This window comes from Nilaparvata lugens, chromosome 1 (genome assembly GCF_014356525.2).
Source record: "Nilaparvata lugens isolate BPH chromosome 1, ASM1435652v1, whole genome shotgun sequence".
Taxonomy (NCBI): Eukaryota; Metazoa; Arthropoda; class Insecta; order Hemiptera; family Delphacidae; genus Nilaparvata; species Nilaparvata lugens.
In genome coordinates, this window is record NC_052504.1 from 49,256,558 (window position 1) to 49,271,173 (window position 14,616).

The 14,616-nt window shown below is 33.3% G+C and overlaps 1 protein-coding gene across 1 annotated transcript in view; it reads right to left on the reverse strand.

Annotated features, from left to right (window-relative positions):
* The window catches only part of LOC111049377, a 308,007-nt gene that overhangs the window by 226,105 nt on the left and 67,286 nt on the right, over window positions 1-14,616 (reverse strand). The window lies entirely within an intron of this gene.

Consider the following 14,616-nt stretch of genomic DNA (forward strand, 5'->3'; position numbering starts at 1 on the left):
CTTGCAAATTTAAATAATTTGTTACTATGCCATTCAAGGCTCAAATAGTTCGTGCCAATCTATTAAATTATTACTTATATTGAACCTCTGATAATTTATCTGCCTTCGGGCCATAACCAAAACATGAACTGAACAACAATAATTCATAAACTCTTATCATTTATAGAAATATATACAAATATATTTGAATCGGCTCACTATTACCGCCCATCAATTGCTACCATTTGATTGGTTCATGCAAATTATTATAGTATACATGCACCTACGAACCTCCTACTTCCTTAATACATTGAATTATTTTTATCTGGGTTTTTTAGTACATTCTTTACCTGCAAAGTAATTTTCTAAAGATTATAGGTTGTTTCTCATATTATAACAATTAGCCATGTGCATTTTTGGTTCCTCTAGTCGCATACCATTTAGTTACAATAAATTCCTGCCAAGGTGTCTGGCTAGATTCTACGTTATGCGACTCAGTCAATCATTAGGTCGCTGATCAACAGATATTTTACGCCTAACCTCAAATTTTTAATACTTTATATAATATTATATAAGTAGCAAATTATTTCCATTTCTATTTGGCCGTTATAAATTTAGCCTTGATATTATCTAATCTTTAAAAGCATTATCGCATTTGGTGATATTAGCCTATTATTCCACTTAGACCTATAAATTTCTTTCAAGTAGGGATTTTTATTTACCCATCCAAATTTTGATTCGTTACAACTTTCTCAAGGGAGCAAAATTTAATCATATAACATGAAATCTGTACTTTTTCATAAATAATATCACTCTCTCCCTCTTAAAAGATGGAATGATAATTTTCGTCAGTTCTCTATTATAAGTCGTTTCTCTAATACAATGCGTGAGAATCTCCAACTTAGAATTCACATTCATATGAAATTGGGGCAAATAAAAGTTAAATAAAATCTGCTATTATATCGCACAAGAACAGGACGATATATCACGCAATTAGTAGTGAGATGGGAAGATTCGTACATCACCCAGTAACCACTGTTATCTATCGACAGAAGTCAGAAGTAACTTCAATTCGTGTTGTTGACGAATCAGGAGAAAGTGGCCGGAGCTGGGAAGCGTGTCTGTAGGCGTGGTTAGAATCTCGATCTTGCACGTGATTGGTTGATCATTATCATTCCATCAATTGAATCTTTACAATTCTTCATCATCATTGCTGGATAAGATTTTTGTTGTGAATTCATCTTTCATTTATTTATTTATGTTTCTCATTTTATTTTATTTTCTTTTATTTTATTCATTCCTTCACCATACTTTGCAATGATTTCATCTCCCTTGAAATGGAGGATAAAATTTATTATCCATGTATAGCGTTTCATCTCTCTCATAATATCATATTGCATTATTAATCTTCAAGTATTTAACTCAGCTAAATTTGTTACATAGCTTTATCTATTTTCAGTTTAATCGCCGGGACACACATATCCGCACCGAGCTCTCGCCGCGGCACGGCCGTGTGACGGACGTACTAAGGCGAGTGAGAAAACAAATCCTTTCAAACGTGTAGGGACACTTTACACTTACTACCGCACCGTCACCGTGTTTGTTGCCTGAGCCGTGCCCGCGCCGTCACCGACTAGTTCAGTTTACTTTTTGACGGAGACGGTGCGGGCTCGTTCAACATAGAGTGAAAAACTTATTGAAGAGATACGGAATTTTCCAATTTTTTACGATCAAAGTGAAGAGAAATATGGTTGAAAGGGAAATAAGTTAATCCAAAAGTAAAAGTATAATCAAATAATAAGTCAAGCCAAAGGTATGATAGACATAATAAATGATAAAATAAGCAACAAAAAGTATAAAAGAAGGAACCCGTGACTATGATGTCTTAAATTTTTTATTTAAAACAAATTACGTTTGGATACATAAGGCAGAAAATAACAATTTTATTGCTGATATATATATTTCCGATACATGACTGATTGTGGTATTGTTATGCACCGAAATATGAACCAGCACTATGATTCTCATCGTCTACAGGTAGGCTAATCAGTTTAAAATTGAAAAATATGAATTTAAATCGGATGTAACAAGCTTTAACAGTGTTATATAATTGACCGAACGAAGTGAGGTCTAAGATTCAAGTCGACGGTTTGGAGTTTCTCTTAATGTTTAAATGTTTAATGTTTAAATGTTTGAATGTTTAAATGTTTAAATGTTTGAATGTTTAAATGTTTAAATGTTTAAATGTTTAAATGTTTAAATGTTTAAATGTTTGAATGTTGAATGTTTAAATGTTTAAATGTTTAAATGTTAAATGTTTAAATGTTTAATGTTTAAATGTTTAAATGTTTAAATGTTTAAATGTTTAATGTTTAGACGTTTAAATGTTTAAACGTTTAAATGTTTAAATGTTTGAATGTTTAGACGTTTAAATGTTTAAATGTTCAAATGTTTAAATGTTTAAATGTTTGAATGTTTAAATGTTTAAATGTTTAAACGTTTAAATGTTTAAATGTTGTGATGTACCAATGATCGTACAGCCCTCAAAATACAGAATAAATTTGTTCATAGGCTAGTACAAGAACGGAATAGCTTCTATCACCGTAGAAACATATAATCTTATCTGAGGTCGATAGACGATTGTTATCTAACTTACCAGGCAAGAAATAAATAAATCTGTAATTGTATGCCTTCCAAAAATTAGTCAATGGAAAAAACCATATATGTTTATATGCCAATGGATTAGAACAGTAAAGTTATATTTGAAGGTTAGTTTCGAAATGAAAACATAACCCCGAAACAAACCAAGGCTAGCTCATTAACAAGTAGCAAATTGAGAAGGCAGTTCAACTAAACATCGATCAAAGAAATAATATATTATTAAATTTTTCATTTTTATACTTTCGTTTCTAGGCCAAATAAGCCCGAATATTTATTTATTTAAACTATAAAGAAAAATATACTTGTTAAAAATATATGAACAAATTAGCTTAGCCATATATGACGTTTGAGGGTCGATATTCTAGCGTATAAAAAACAATATAAACAAAACAAATAGAAAGAAATATTTATTTATTATGATATTCGTTATTGTTATAAACATATGTATCCTTGTCTACTGTATGTTATTCTAGCATGTCTATGTTCTATAATCATCAGCTGTTCATTGAAGTCAATTTAAAAGCATATCATCATAGACGAATTCTATTATTTATGTATTATTATAATTATAAAAAACTATATGATAATTTGGAACAACTTCAAATCAGGAATTTCACCATATTTTTAAAGCTTTAAAGTTGGACACAGTGACACCACCCATTCGGCGTATTGGTTACGTCACAGAATCGGACCAATCCCGAATTAATATGTAAATTTGGCAAGATAAAATTTGGAGGAGAAATTGAAGTGAAAATTGGAAGAGGAAGACTCGAGGCCATTTTGCAAGGATCATCGGTAGGATGCAGACCTAGTCCACGTACCTAATTGTTTAAAAGCTTTAATTTCTGTTTCATGTAACTTAATCTTCGTTTTTCTGTTTTTTAAAAAGTTGTTCCAAAGTTCCTATAATAATTGTGATATTAAGATTTTAAATTTCATTCAAATAAACCCTGAAATTATATCAGTGAAGTCTGTTCAACATTTTTCGCCACGTGGAAGGACCCAGCCGGAACGATCTATTCTACGGCCGAATATATTTCGAAAAACCAAAAAACGGAAACAAAAGTCTACGTAAGTTGTTCGAATATATAAAAGGGGATCCCCATAAATCTGCGAAAATTGTACAGCGCATAAATTCGTTCATTTAGAAAAGTCATGACTATAGTTTTAAGGGTACAAAACTTATCATAATTAATTTTTATAATATTAAATACATTTAACTATCCACGCTGTACTTAGCTAAAAGGTCTATTTTCCTTAGGCGAAACCACACCCTGAGAATAATTTCAATTATTAATTTATTCTATTTTCTGAATCACTATTTCATATTAACTTGTTTTTTCTTGTTGAACTAGTTCAGTTTATGACCCTTTCCAAGGGCTATTATCCATTTCATTTTGTTTAATTGAAGAATACCGAACTTTCTATATAATATTTATAAATTAAAGATTCAAATCTGCTATCAACCAATATTTATTTTGTATCTATTGAAAATTATTATTCAAATAATCTGTTCATTAATTTATTCCACATTTGCTGTAACAGTTTATCTCTCAGAATATATCCATATTACCGTTTTGTTAAACTGGGTTTACTTCATTTTACCTCCAATTTCGTTCTTTCTCGGCCGACACACATTGGTCATTCAGGACACGTCCTGTTTTGCAATAGCCAGACAGTAGCGAGTATAGTATCTATCATTAGACTATTATCTATTCTGGTGGTAAGTGGTGGTCGTTTTTCTTATCAAGTAATAAATTCTGTCATTGGGAGTATCCCACAGAATCAAATAGTAAATCGACTCCCACCGGCCTGCTACACCGAGGTGAAGTGAATCCCGCATCATCAGCCGATCAACGTTGAAAAGAGAGGTAATAGATCGTATAGACAACGTTAGAATTAAACTCGGTACTCGAAATATTTACTATTTTGGTCCAGCACTTCGCTACATAACCTATAGTATTTATCAGAGACCTGGTTCGCATGGATTTGCCATTCTATCTGTTGTTTCATGCGGTCTAATATCTTTCCAAATTACGGCACAAGTATTGGATTCTGGATATATTGGTCGTCACTTGGAGAAAAGGTTCACTCCAAAACTACTATCTCTGTCTGATCGTAGTGACAGCAGAATTTATTTTCAGCAGGTTCAAGTTGAACTGCATCTTATTATTAAATTGAATTTAATTCCACCTTACCATATTAAGTTAGAGTCTCAGGTCCCTTACTTCGGCTACCTTTGTAGACCGACAAACCCTCTGTTGAGCAAATTAACTTTTTCAATCTGTCCCATCCATATACTAGTCATTCTGCTTCAATACATCGATTTAAGTGATATCGACAATTCGATTAAACAAAGATTGATCAATCTAACCTGCAAATATCTACCAGTGAATCATAACCTCGAATATTACAACCGTTTAACTATTCTATTTAATCAGACTATTCTAATCATAAATTACTTATTCATTTTGCGTCCTCTTCTTTCTACGGAACAAAACAGTGGGGCATTAAACGTTGAGAAATATTGCCCATGGTTTATGATTGTAGTTTTGGTTTAATTGTTAAAAGTTTATAATTATCAATTTTAGTGCATGTTCATGCCCCTCCCCGGAGCAGAACTTGACAATGTTTAAATGTTTAATGTTTAAATGTTTAAATGTTAAATGTTTAAATGTTTAAATGTTTGAATGTTTAAATGTTTAAACGTTTAAATGTTTAAAGTTTAAATGTTTAAATGTTTGAATGTTTAAATGTTTAAAGTTTAAATGTTTAAATGTTTTAAATGTTTAATGTTAAAATGTTTTAAATGTTTCAAAGTTTCAATGTTTAAATGTTTGAATGTTTAAATGTTTAATGTTAAAATGTTAAATGTTTTAAATGTTTCAAAGTTTCAATGTTTAAATGTTTAAATGTTTAATGTTAAAATGTTAAATGTTTTAAATGTTTAAATGTTTAAATGTTTAAATGTTTTAAATGTTTAAACGTTTAAATGTTTAAATGTTTGAATGTTTAAATGTTTCAATGTTTAAATGTTTGAATGTTTAAATGTTTCAATGTTTAAATGTTTAAATGTTTGAATGTTTAAATGTTTAAATGTTTCAATGTTTAAATGTTTAATGTTTAAATGTTTCAAAGTTTCAATGTTTAAATGTTTCAAAGTTTCAATGTTTAAATGTTTCAAAGTTTCAATGTTTAAATGTTTGAATGTTTAAATGTTTAAATGTTTAAATGTTTGAATGTTTAAATGTTTCAATGTTTAAATGTTTAATGTTTAAATGTTTAAACGTTTAAATGTTTAAATGTTTCAAAGTTTCAATGTTTAAATGTTTGAATGTTTAAATGTTTAATGTTTAAATGTTTAAATGTTTAATGTTTAAATGTTTAAATGTTTAAATGTTTAAATGTTTAAATGTTTAAATGTTTAAATGTTTATATGTTGCGCATTTACGGCGAAACGTGGTAATAGATTTCTATGAAATTTGACAGGTATGTTCCATCTTTAATTGCGCGTCGACGTATATACAAGGTTTTTGGATATTTTGCATTTTAAGGATAATAGAAAAGGAAAAAGAAGCCTTCTTCATACGCCAAAAATCAGACTCTAGAATCATTCATCATAAATCAGCTGTCAAGTGATTATACAGATGTGTGGAGAAGCTTTCTATTGCTGTATTTCCATATGGTCCATAGTTTCAATCAAGTACTTGTGGATGAGAATACTGCGTGAGGTCTACTGTTCACAGAACTTCTAGTTAACAATAGTTTAACACATTCAGAAATCAGACCACAGTAGCACTACAGAACTGAGGCACTGCTGCCGCTCGGCTGTCGCACAGGAATGTGTGTTCTCCTTCCATCATCACCGTGTCGCGGACGTAGCTCGGCCGTACCTCGGCACGGGCTCGATGCGGTTACATGTGTCCCGAGCTTCATTCGCAGCATCCTATCTCATTATTGTTCAAATTTTAAGTAAATAGCTTCTAGTACAAGATCAGATCATATTAACCATTCATATTAAAGGAATTGTATAGTATATAATATTCACGTTTCTACTCGTGCAGAGATATTCAAGCAGAGCTCTGCTGTTATCTAAAAAATATTTGTTTGACATTGTATCCATACTGATCAAAAGATTGAAAAATACATATGGAACATGAACGACCCCACACTGTATAAAGCCAGAGGTTTTTTAACACAATATTTTTCCTTTACTTTCAGTATGTATCTATTGTAATCAATGTATTTTTGGAAGAATAATTCAATTCATTCCTTCTGTTTTTCGGAAATTATATCATGATTCGAAGGATTTCAGTTATGTTGAGCTTTACCCTTTTTCAAATTTCGTTGGATTATTATAATATATTATGATTATAATATTTTAAAGCGAATTTTCACCTGAATCTTTGAAACTCTTTCACTCTGAACCTGAGAGCTTTACCCTTTTTCAAATTTCGTTGGATTATTATAATATATTATGATTATAATATTTTAAAGCGAATTTTCACCTGAATCAGCTCTTCTACCTGAATCTCCAAATATAAATTTCAATAAGAATACTATTGTAGATTGATCAGAAAGTGAAAATACTTGAAATATTTTTTTAATTCAACATTTATTACAGAAGATGAAAAGTTTTCATATGAGAATTGAAATCATCCCACTTTGAAAATTTGAATTTTTAATAATATTAGTGATTTTCTGTGAATAGAAGTCGCGCGAACAACTTTGTGATCCAAAATTCATCATAAATAATCATTTCCAAATATGAAAAGCTGTTTTGTATCACCTAGAATAAAATCTATTTTATATCATCCAAGTGACGATTAATACCAAATTTTTTTTCAAACAATGTTGCCCACATGGTGTTAGTCGTTTTATAGTGGCTACGGTTGGGGAAGGCGAGTTGAAAGAATGTTTGAGAATGATGTTTACAATCGTGTCCGCTTTGGACTGGGCACCGAAGCGTGTTACTTTTTAATGGACGCCAGACAGGAACCGAACAGATAATGAAGACATGTAGCACCCAAAACAGGTCTCACCCGCCGGGGGCAGCTCACTAGACGTAGGAAAACGACAGACGGTCGATGGGTGCTAAATACAGTACAGCATCCATCCTCCACCCTCTACTCTTCACCCACCACGCAAGGGCTCATCAATTTGTGACGGATTAATGACGTTAATGGACTTTTGTAGTACCATTGAAACGGCATGCCAACCTTAACCCGCCACCCTGGATGTCTGCGGTGATCCTTTCATTAATCTGGTGGTGGAGACCCAACGAAATTCTCTCCGACACATCGAAAAACTTTTCGGATTATTTATACAGCGTGGCGAAGTTCTCATCATACTAATAAACATATCAAGTTTCATAACAGGATACTGTGGAGGGTTTGTGATCCAATTTGCGGTACAATTCGATGAAAGTATAGAATAACCTAATAATAAGCCAATTTTTGAGGGAAATGATTGATATAGAATTTTTCATTGGTAGGTCCACTGAGTACGTTTTGCAGTAGCCACTACAAAATTCGTGTCAGATTAAATTGAGCACCAACATAGAGAAATAATTCCAATCGAATCTATGAAACTCATAAATAACATACACATTATTTTGACTTTTATGGTTCATATGAGTTTTCATTATTTTAGAAAAACGTAAACAGTATACAGCTCCTCAATATTGCAATGAATTAAAGGGAATCACGTATAATCAATTTCGATAACTTTTCAAATTGTTGTACTATGCAAAACCTCGAAAAGAATCATACTCCCAACCATGATAAAGAGAATATTTCGATTGAAATTGAATATTGTTAATGACTGAACATCAATTCTCACAAGATTCGAGATCCGACTGAGATAAAATGTCATTATAAGGACCTGAGGTTGAAGAGCTGAATAGCAACATCGACTAATGGCTTATGCGATGAAAAACAGCCTCAGCAATCAACGAGAGCAACCGTTAAATTGGAAAGTTTCAAACGCGCTGCACAAACGATAATAATCTTGTCTGCTGTAGTCGGTGAAGTTTGAGAATAATTGAATCAATTCATTAATATTTCTCCATTCTGAGAGGATTCTACTTGCATTGTCCGTGATTTCATTCCTCCTTATCATCCAGTTGATGACTCCTGTCTTCTTCTGTCATCTTCAGATAGAGTTCAGATGTAGATTGGAGAAATAAAGGAGCAAACTTAGAGTAGCAGACTACAGCTCAACTTTCAATCAGATCTCGAATCAAAGATTCACGTTATACGGCTTTAATTGTTCTGTAACGAATAATCCAGTCCTTCTCTCAATAATTAAGACAACTTTGTTGAGCTTCATGATTCATATTAGAGAACAACTTGTTACTCTCGTCTAAACGTCCACACAATGCTGCAATTAATGAGAGAGACTTTGTGCTCCTAAGAGTATCTCCTATGCAATCTTGTAACGAGAAGCGTTGGAGGGGCATAGCCTTCAGATGATTTATTAGGGAGAAGTTACATGCGACAGTGTTCAAGTATTGTACTGTTCTTGTATCTTCGTGAATAACAATGATGAGAAGTCAAAATTCAAATATCAGTTGCCTTGAAGCACAGAGGAAAGAACAAAGAAGTTTCCCTCTTCTGTGCTTCGAACAAGCGATATTGTATGGTTGAAACAAAATCTATGAGAATAGGTTGATGGTTTGAAACATGGTTATATTTTGCATAAAGAGGAGCAATAACCTATGGTTAGAAGGGAGAAGAAGGCATGGAGAACCAGAAAGAGGAAAAAGTGCAGGAAAAATGAATAATCAATATATGGGAAAAAAGTTGAGGAAATTAAGTTTGAAATTCTGCTAAAAGGCTCTTCACCCCATACCAATCCCTGGAAGAGTACAAATCCAATATGAAAAATGGAAAATCAGTGTAAAATTCATTTGTGATAGAATATCAACAGACACAACAAATTATTACATCACAACATTCCTTCATTCTCTGTTTGCAGAGCTTAAAAAAGTCTAATAATGACTCAAAAATCACATTTTGACCAAAATTAGAGTTAGTAGTTGGTGAGCAAATTGCTAAATATCAGTAAACGAAGGTCATCTCTTCAATCAATGTTTTCACTTATCTTGAGTTTTACATGAAGTTTTTTACTATACAGAGGTTGAAATACATTGATAAATGCTCCCTAGCCCATTATGTTCGATAACAGTTATATTCAAAATTCTGTTCTGTGATATATTGTGTCTCATATACATTACGTGTGTTCCACTGCAGATATCACTCTCATTATCTGTAATACTTCCAGTGCTTTTCTCTGTGGTTTCACTCATCCATCCACTAGCATTATCCACTTCATAATGGAAACAAGTAGTGTAAGATCAGAAGAACTCCAGTGTGCTTTCCCAAATGTGGTGTGGCTCATTCATTCAATACCATTAATCCACTTCATGAACGAAACTAGTGGTGTATCATCAGAGCAGAAGGACATTTTTGAAGAGTGCGTTGGTTTGGGGTTCATCAGTGTCGCCCCTCAAATCCGGTTAGTGCAGGCATGGTCCCTGGAACACGACGAATAATGCAATTCCTGATCGGGTAGGGACCTCAAATACTGGCCGCCATCTGTTTACCAAGGTCCTACCAACACTATACAAAGTGGAGGGTTGGTAGTGTGTGCTATGTCCGGAAAATATTGCATGAAGAGTGTTCCTCCTAGGAAGAGTGACCCCAATATAGTACCACATCCTTACACTACAAGCAGAAACAAAGAAGAATTGTGATTAGGAACGATACATATTTCCCATTTTGTTTCAAAAGAGTAATTATGCTTGTAAGAAGAATCAACTTTGGAAATCAGAGTGGTATCCACAGTTTCACATATTTTCCAATAAGTCATTACGCTTGAACAAAGAATTATATTATTTGTAATCTGTGATTTTATTCAGTGTATGGATTGGAATTTCGTAACAAAATAAAATTCATGTTGAATAGTTTTTTTTATTAATTGCAGTACTTTGTCAAAATCTTTGGATTTTCAACAGCTTATTGTTTCAGTTCATGTAAAGTCGATTGGATCAATATTTGAGAGGTTATTCTCACGCCTTGTTATGTACCTATCTATATTAACAATCAATATATGAGCTTGTTGAAATTTAATTCAGAAGGTCAAGTAACTGAATGCAATTGAATTGCTAATTTGCGCATTCCAAGCACTATTTACTCAGTTATTTCATTCAAATAACTGCTCCACTTTCATACTTCTCACTGGTTTAGTCCTTAAAACTTCAATGAATTTCACTAAAAGTTGATACATTTTTCAAGAGAACCTCAATAAGTTCACAAGATAATATGAATTTTCATAAAATATTGAAATATGAGAAAACAGGAGCACTAAGATTAGATTAAATCAGATTTCTTTATTTATGTGAGTTACAATATTTACTAGCTCATACACTCATTTACATTAAATGACGGTAATGCTAATTATTCAACGAATTTTACAAAGTATAGATAATTAATTAATGAGAATGAAGATTGAATGCAATATAACGATGATATAATGCTGTGATGTAACTTCATAAATAGGCGGTGTTTCAACAAATAATTTTCGATTCTCTAAGAAAATAATAAATAATTGTGATGGAATAGAGCTGTTGGGTATTATAACTCGAAGTAATGTTCAAATAAAAAACTCTACTTAGTAAGTTAAGAACTAGTTGATTCGAATCTTCGAATTAAGGGATGAATGAATGAGATGAACGATATTAGAATGAGTAATAGTGAATACAGTATTGCATTATTAATTAAAATTAGATAATTGGAACAAACGTTATAGGGTGGGATTTAATTGAAATTTTAGAAATTGATGGAGTAATATTGACGATATACAGTACTAAAGAACAGAAAATTTTGAGATGAGATGATGCATTATGTAAAATTGTGATGAGATGTGAAAAATGGATGAATGAATGGGATGAAGAATGGAAAGGAAGGGAGGTTAGAATATTTGTCATGCATTGCTCTAGGGTTGGACAGACTCAGTCATTTTCTCTATAATATATTTTTATTTCATTTCTCTATAAGACAGGATAAAGCCCGCTTGGCTCTCAATGCATCTAATAGAGTTGGGAAGTTTATTCCATTCACGACAAGCACTGACAAGGGACGATTTGGAATAGACAGTAGTTCGGTGATTAGGTAGGTATTCTAAGATTATTTGCACCAGTTCTAGTATGGGAAGCATCCATCCTCCTAACATCGGAAACAAATTTAAAATCATTTTTGAAATAATTGGGATTGCCATATGTTAAAGTACCTCTTACAAGTTTGATTATTCTGAAACGTCTCTGATCGGGAAGCTTCAGGGTAGAGCTAGCAATGTGTGCTGGAGTGATATGTTCATGGCGTTCAAGAGAATAAACAAAACGTATACAATAATTTTGGCAGCACTGCATTTTAACATTGAGTGCATGTAATTGAGGACAGAGTTGCAGTACGTGAAATGAGTTTCAGTGTTCGCATTGCTAAGAAAACCTTTCTACAGGTTTTATTGACTTGTTCTGACCAGTCGAGGTTTTTATACATAACGATGCCTAGGTTTTTCACTGAGCTGCAGTAGGGGATCACATTACCATCAACAGTTATTTTATGTATCGAGTTGAAGTCGATATTGTTTACTAAACGTGAGTAACCAATAATTATGGGTTGTGTTTTAGTTGGGTTGAGCCTAAGTCCATTCGCCTTGTCCATTCCACTACCGAACTAATGTCATGATTCATTTTTTTGCACGGTATCATTAAGTCTCGTTATAGGACGAAACTGTTGAGAAACTTGTTAAGAGAGAGAGAGAGAGAGAGAGAGAGAGAGTTGACACCCACTCCAAAGACAACTTTTGTTGAATTATTCTGTTGAATATCGTAGCGGTATCAGAAAATCTTTATTCCATAATCAAAATATTAACTCTCCCGTTCTCATATTGGGTAGGTCGGGGACAGAATTTGAGGACCAAGAGAGATTCGAGGAAGAAACATGCAGTCTCTGTCCCTCCTCGTTAAATCCTATTCAAGAGAACCGGGATTGTCACGCATCTAACCAAAGAAACTAATTGCGTCGTGTAGAGGCCGCAATGAAGAACGTCCCTACACTTTTGTAGAAAGTTGTCGCTCTACCCCGTCATACTTCGTAGCGTGCAGCGTGCTGTGCTCACCCCGAACTATTATTTTCCTCTTGAAGCGCCACATGCTCGCTGCTAATCTCGTGTCTTGTCCTTTCAAAATCCATTACTCCGGCACCCTCCAACTGATACAACGGCAACTCAATATCTTTTCAATTCTGGCAGCAGATTCTTGCAGAATGCAGGATGTGCGATTGAGAGATTTAATCGTCTAGAACTCGTCGGCTGAGGAAGTATCTGATGGATTTTACAAATCCTGAGGGGTGAGGTAGAAAAGTATAATGCTGTTTGGATTGAACTTTGCTGAATCATTCAGCAAAATATGCATCAGTTGATAATTATGAACAAATAATGAATAATGCAAAGTATCAGCGCACTTGTTAAGTTCTCTACATTATAATGGAATTTAATCTGGTTCTGAATTAGATATCTTCTGGTTGAAAAGAAATCTTAACGGTTTATTCCATCTGATATCAGAGGAATTTTCAAAAATCATATTCTCCTACTGACTGCTAAGGCTCAGATTGTGAATATTATGATTCTTGATTCATTGTTCTGATTCTTATTATTATAGACTATGCATTATATTCGACTGGATTTTCGGTTTTATTCATGTTAATGGTTAATGTGAATCATGTGCTGATCAATTTCAAAATTATATTCTGATTAGATGTTAATCCATCAACTGTTATACGGACTATTACCACCTAGAGGAGTTCAAATAAATTGTGAAATTGGTGACAGGTCAAAATATGTGAATTTTATCCATTACTCATTAAATGATCAAACTGTCAATAATAAAAAAAACATCTGACAGGACTCAATATCGTTATTCTCGAGAAAAACAAAGTTATTAATAAGTAGAATTGATATTCTTTTTAAATTTTATAATTCACAGTAATTTTAAAAATCAGCGACAGAATTTGTTAACTTTGCAATTAATTCACCCAAGATGGTTAATTCAATCATATATGAGTCATTGTTTTCTCATCATTCTAATTTGAACTATATCAAGAAGTTGAATCCACTTGATTCTTCATCCATTCAATTCCTGAATAACTGTATCTCATGTTTAAAGAGGTAGCAATCCTCACAAAAACTTCAAAATTTATCAATTTAACAAACATTAGGTTAGTAAAATGTCCACATTCTCGTTCTCCTCCATTACTATTTGAAAAATGAGAAGAATATATTAATCATTTGCTGGTAACACTCATGAATGTTTCAATTCCAATCTGCCGCAACTGGCCGCGGCTATCCAGGCCTATTATGCTGTTGATGGCCTAAAAGTCACTCGTTGGATGGATATTAATAGCGCATAGCGCAGCCACCGAATACGCATTATATGTTTGCAAGCCATTCATCATTTTTCTGTCTCGAATGGAAACAAACAATTTCATTTAGGTCGTTTATCAGCGGACATGGGAGTTGATTTATGCGGGTCTCGTAGCGCTCGCGACTCGACTGCTCTCTGATTTATCTGTCGCTTACAAATTGGGCGCGAGCGCACGCACGCACGCTCTCACCTGGCCGCGATGGCAAATTTCGCTCAACTCTAGAGACTGCGACTGCCTCAACTTTTCCTCAGTGCCTTAACCTCATCCTTAGTGCCTCATCCTTAGTGCCTCATCCTCAGCCTCACCATTACGACTACCCAATCGCATACGTGAGGCGCATCTCAACTTTTCAAATTTCATCCGAGCCAAATGCTGCTGGCTCGGCTAGCCCGCAAATTGACTGTCCCGTTCATTGATTTCAATTCGTCTTCCGTATGCTCCTAATGTTCTACGTGAAAGTTTATCTTTTCAGTGTCAGTTTATCTTCCTC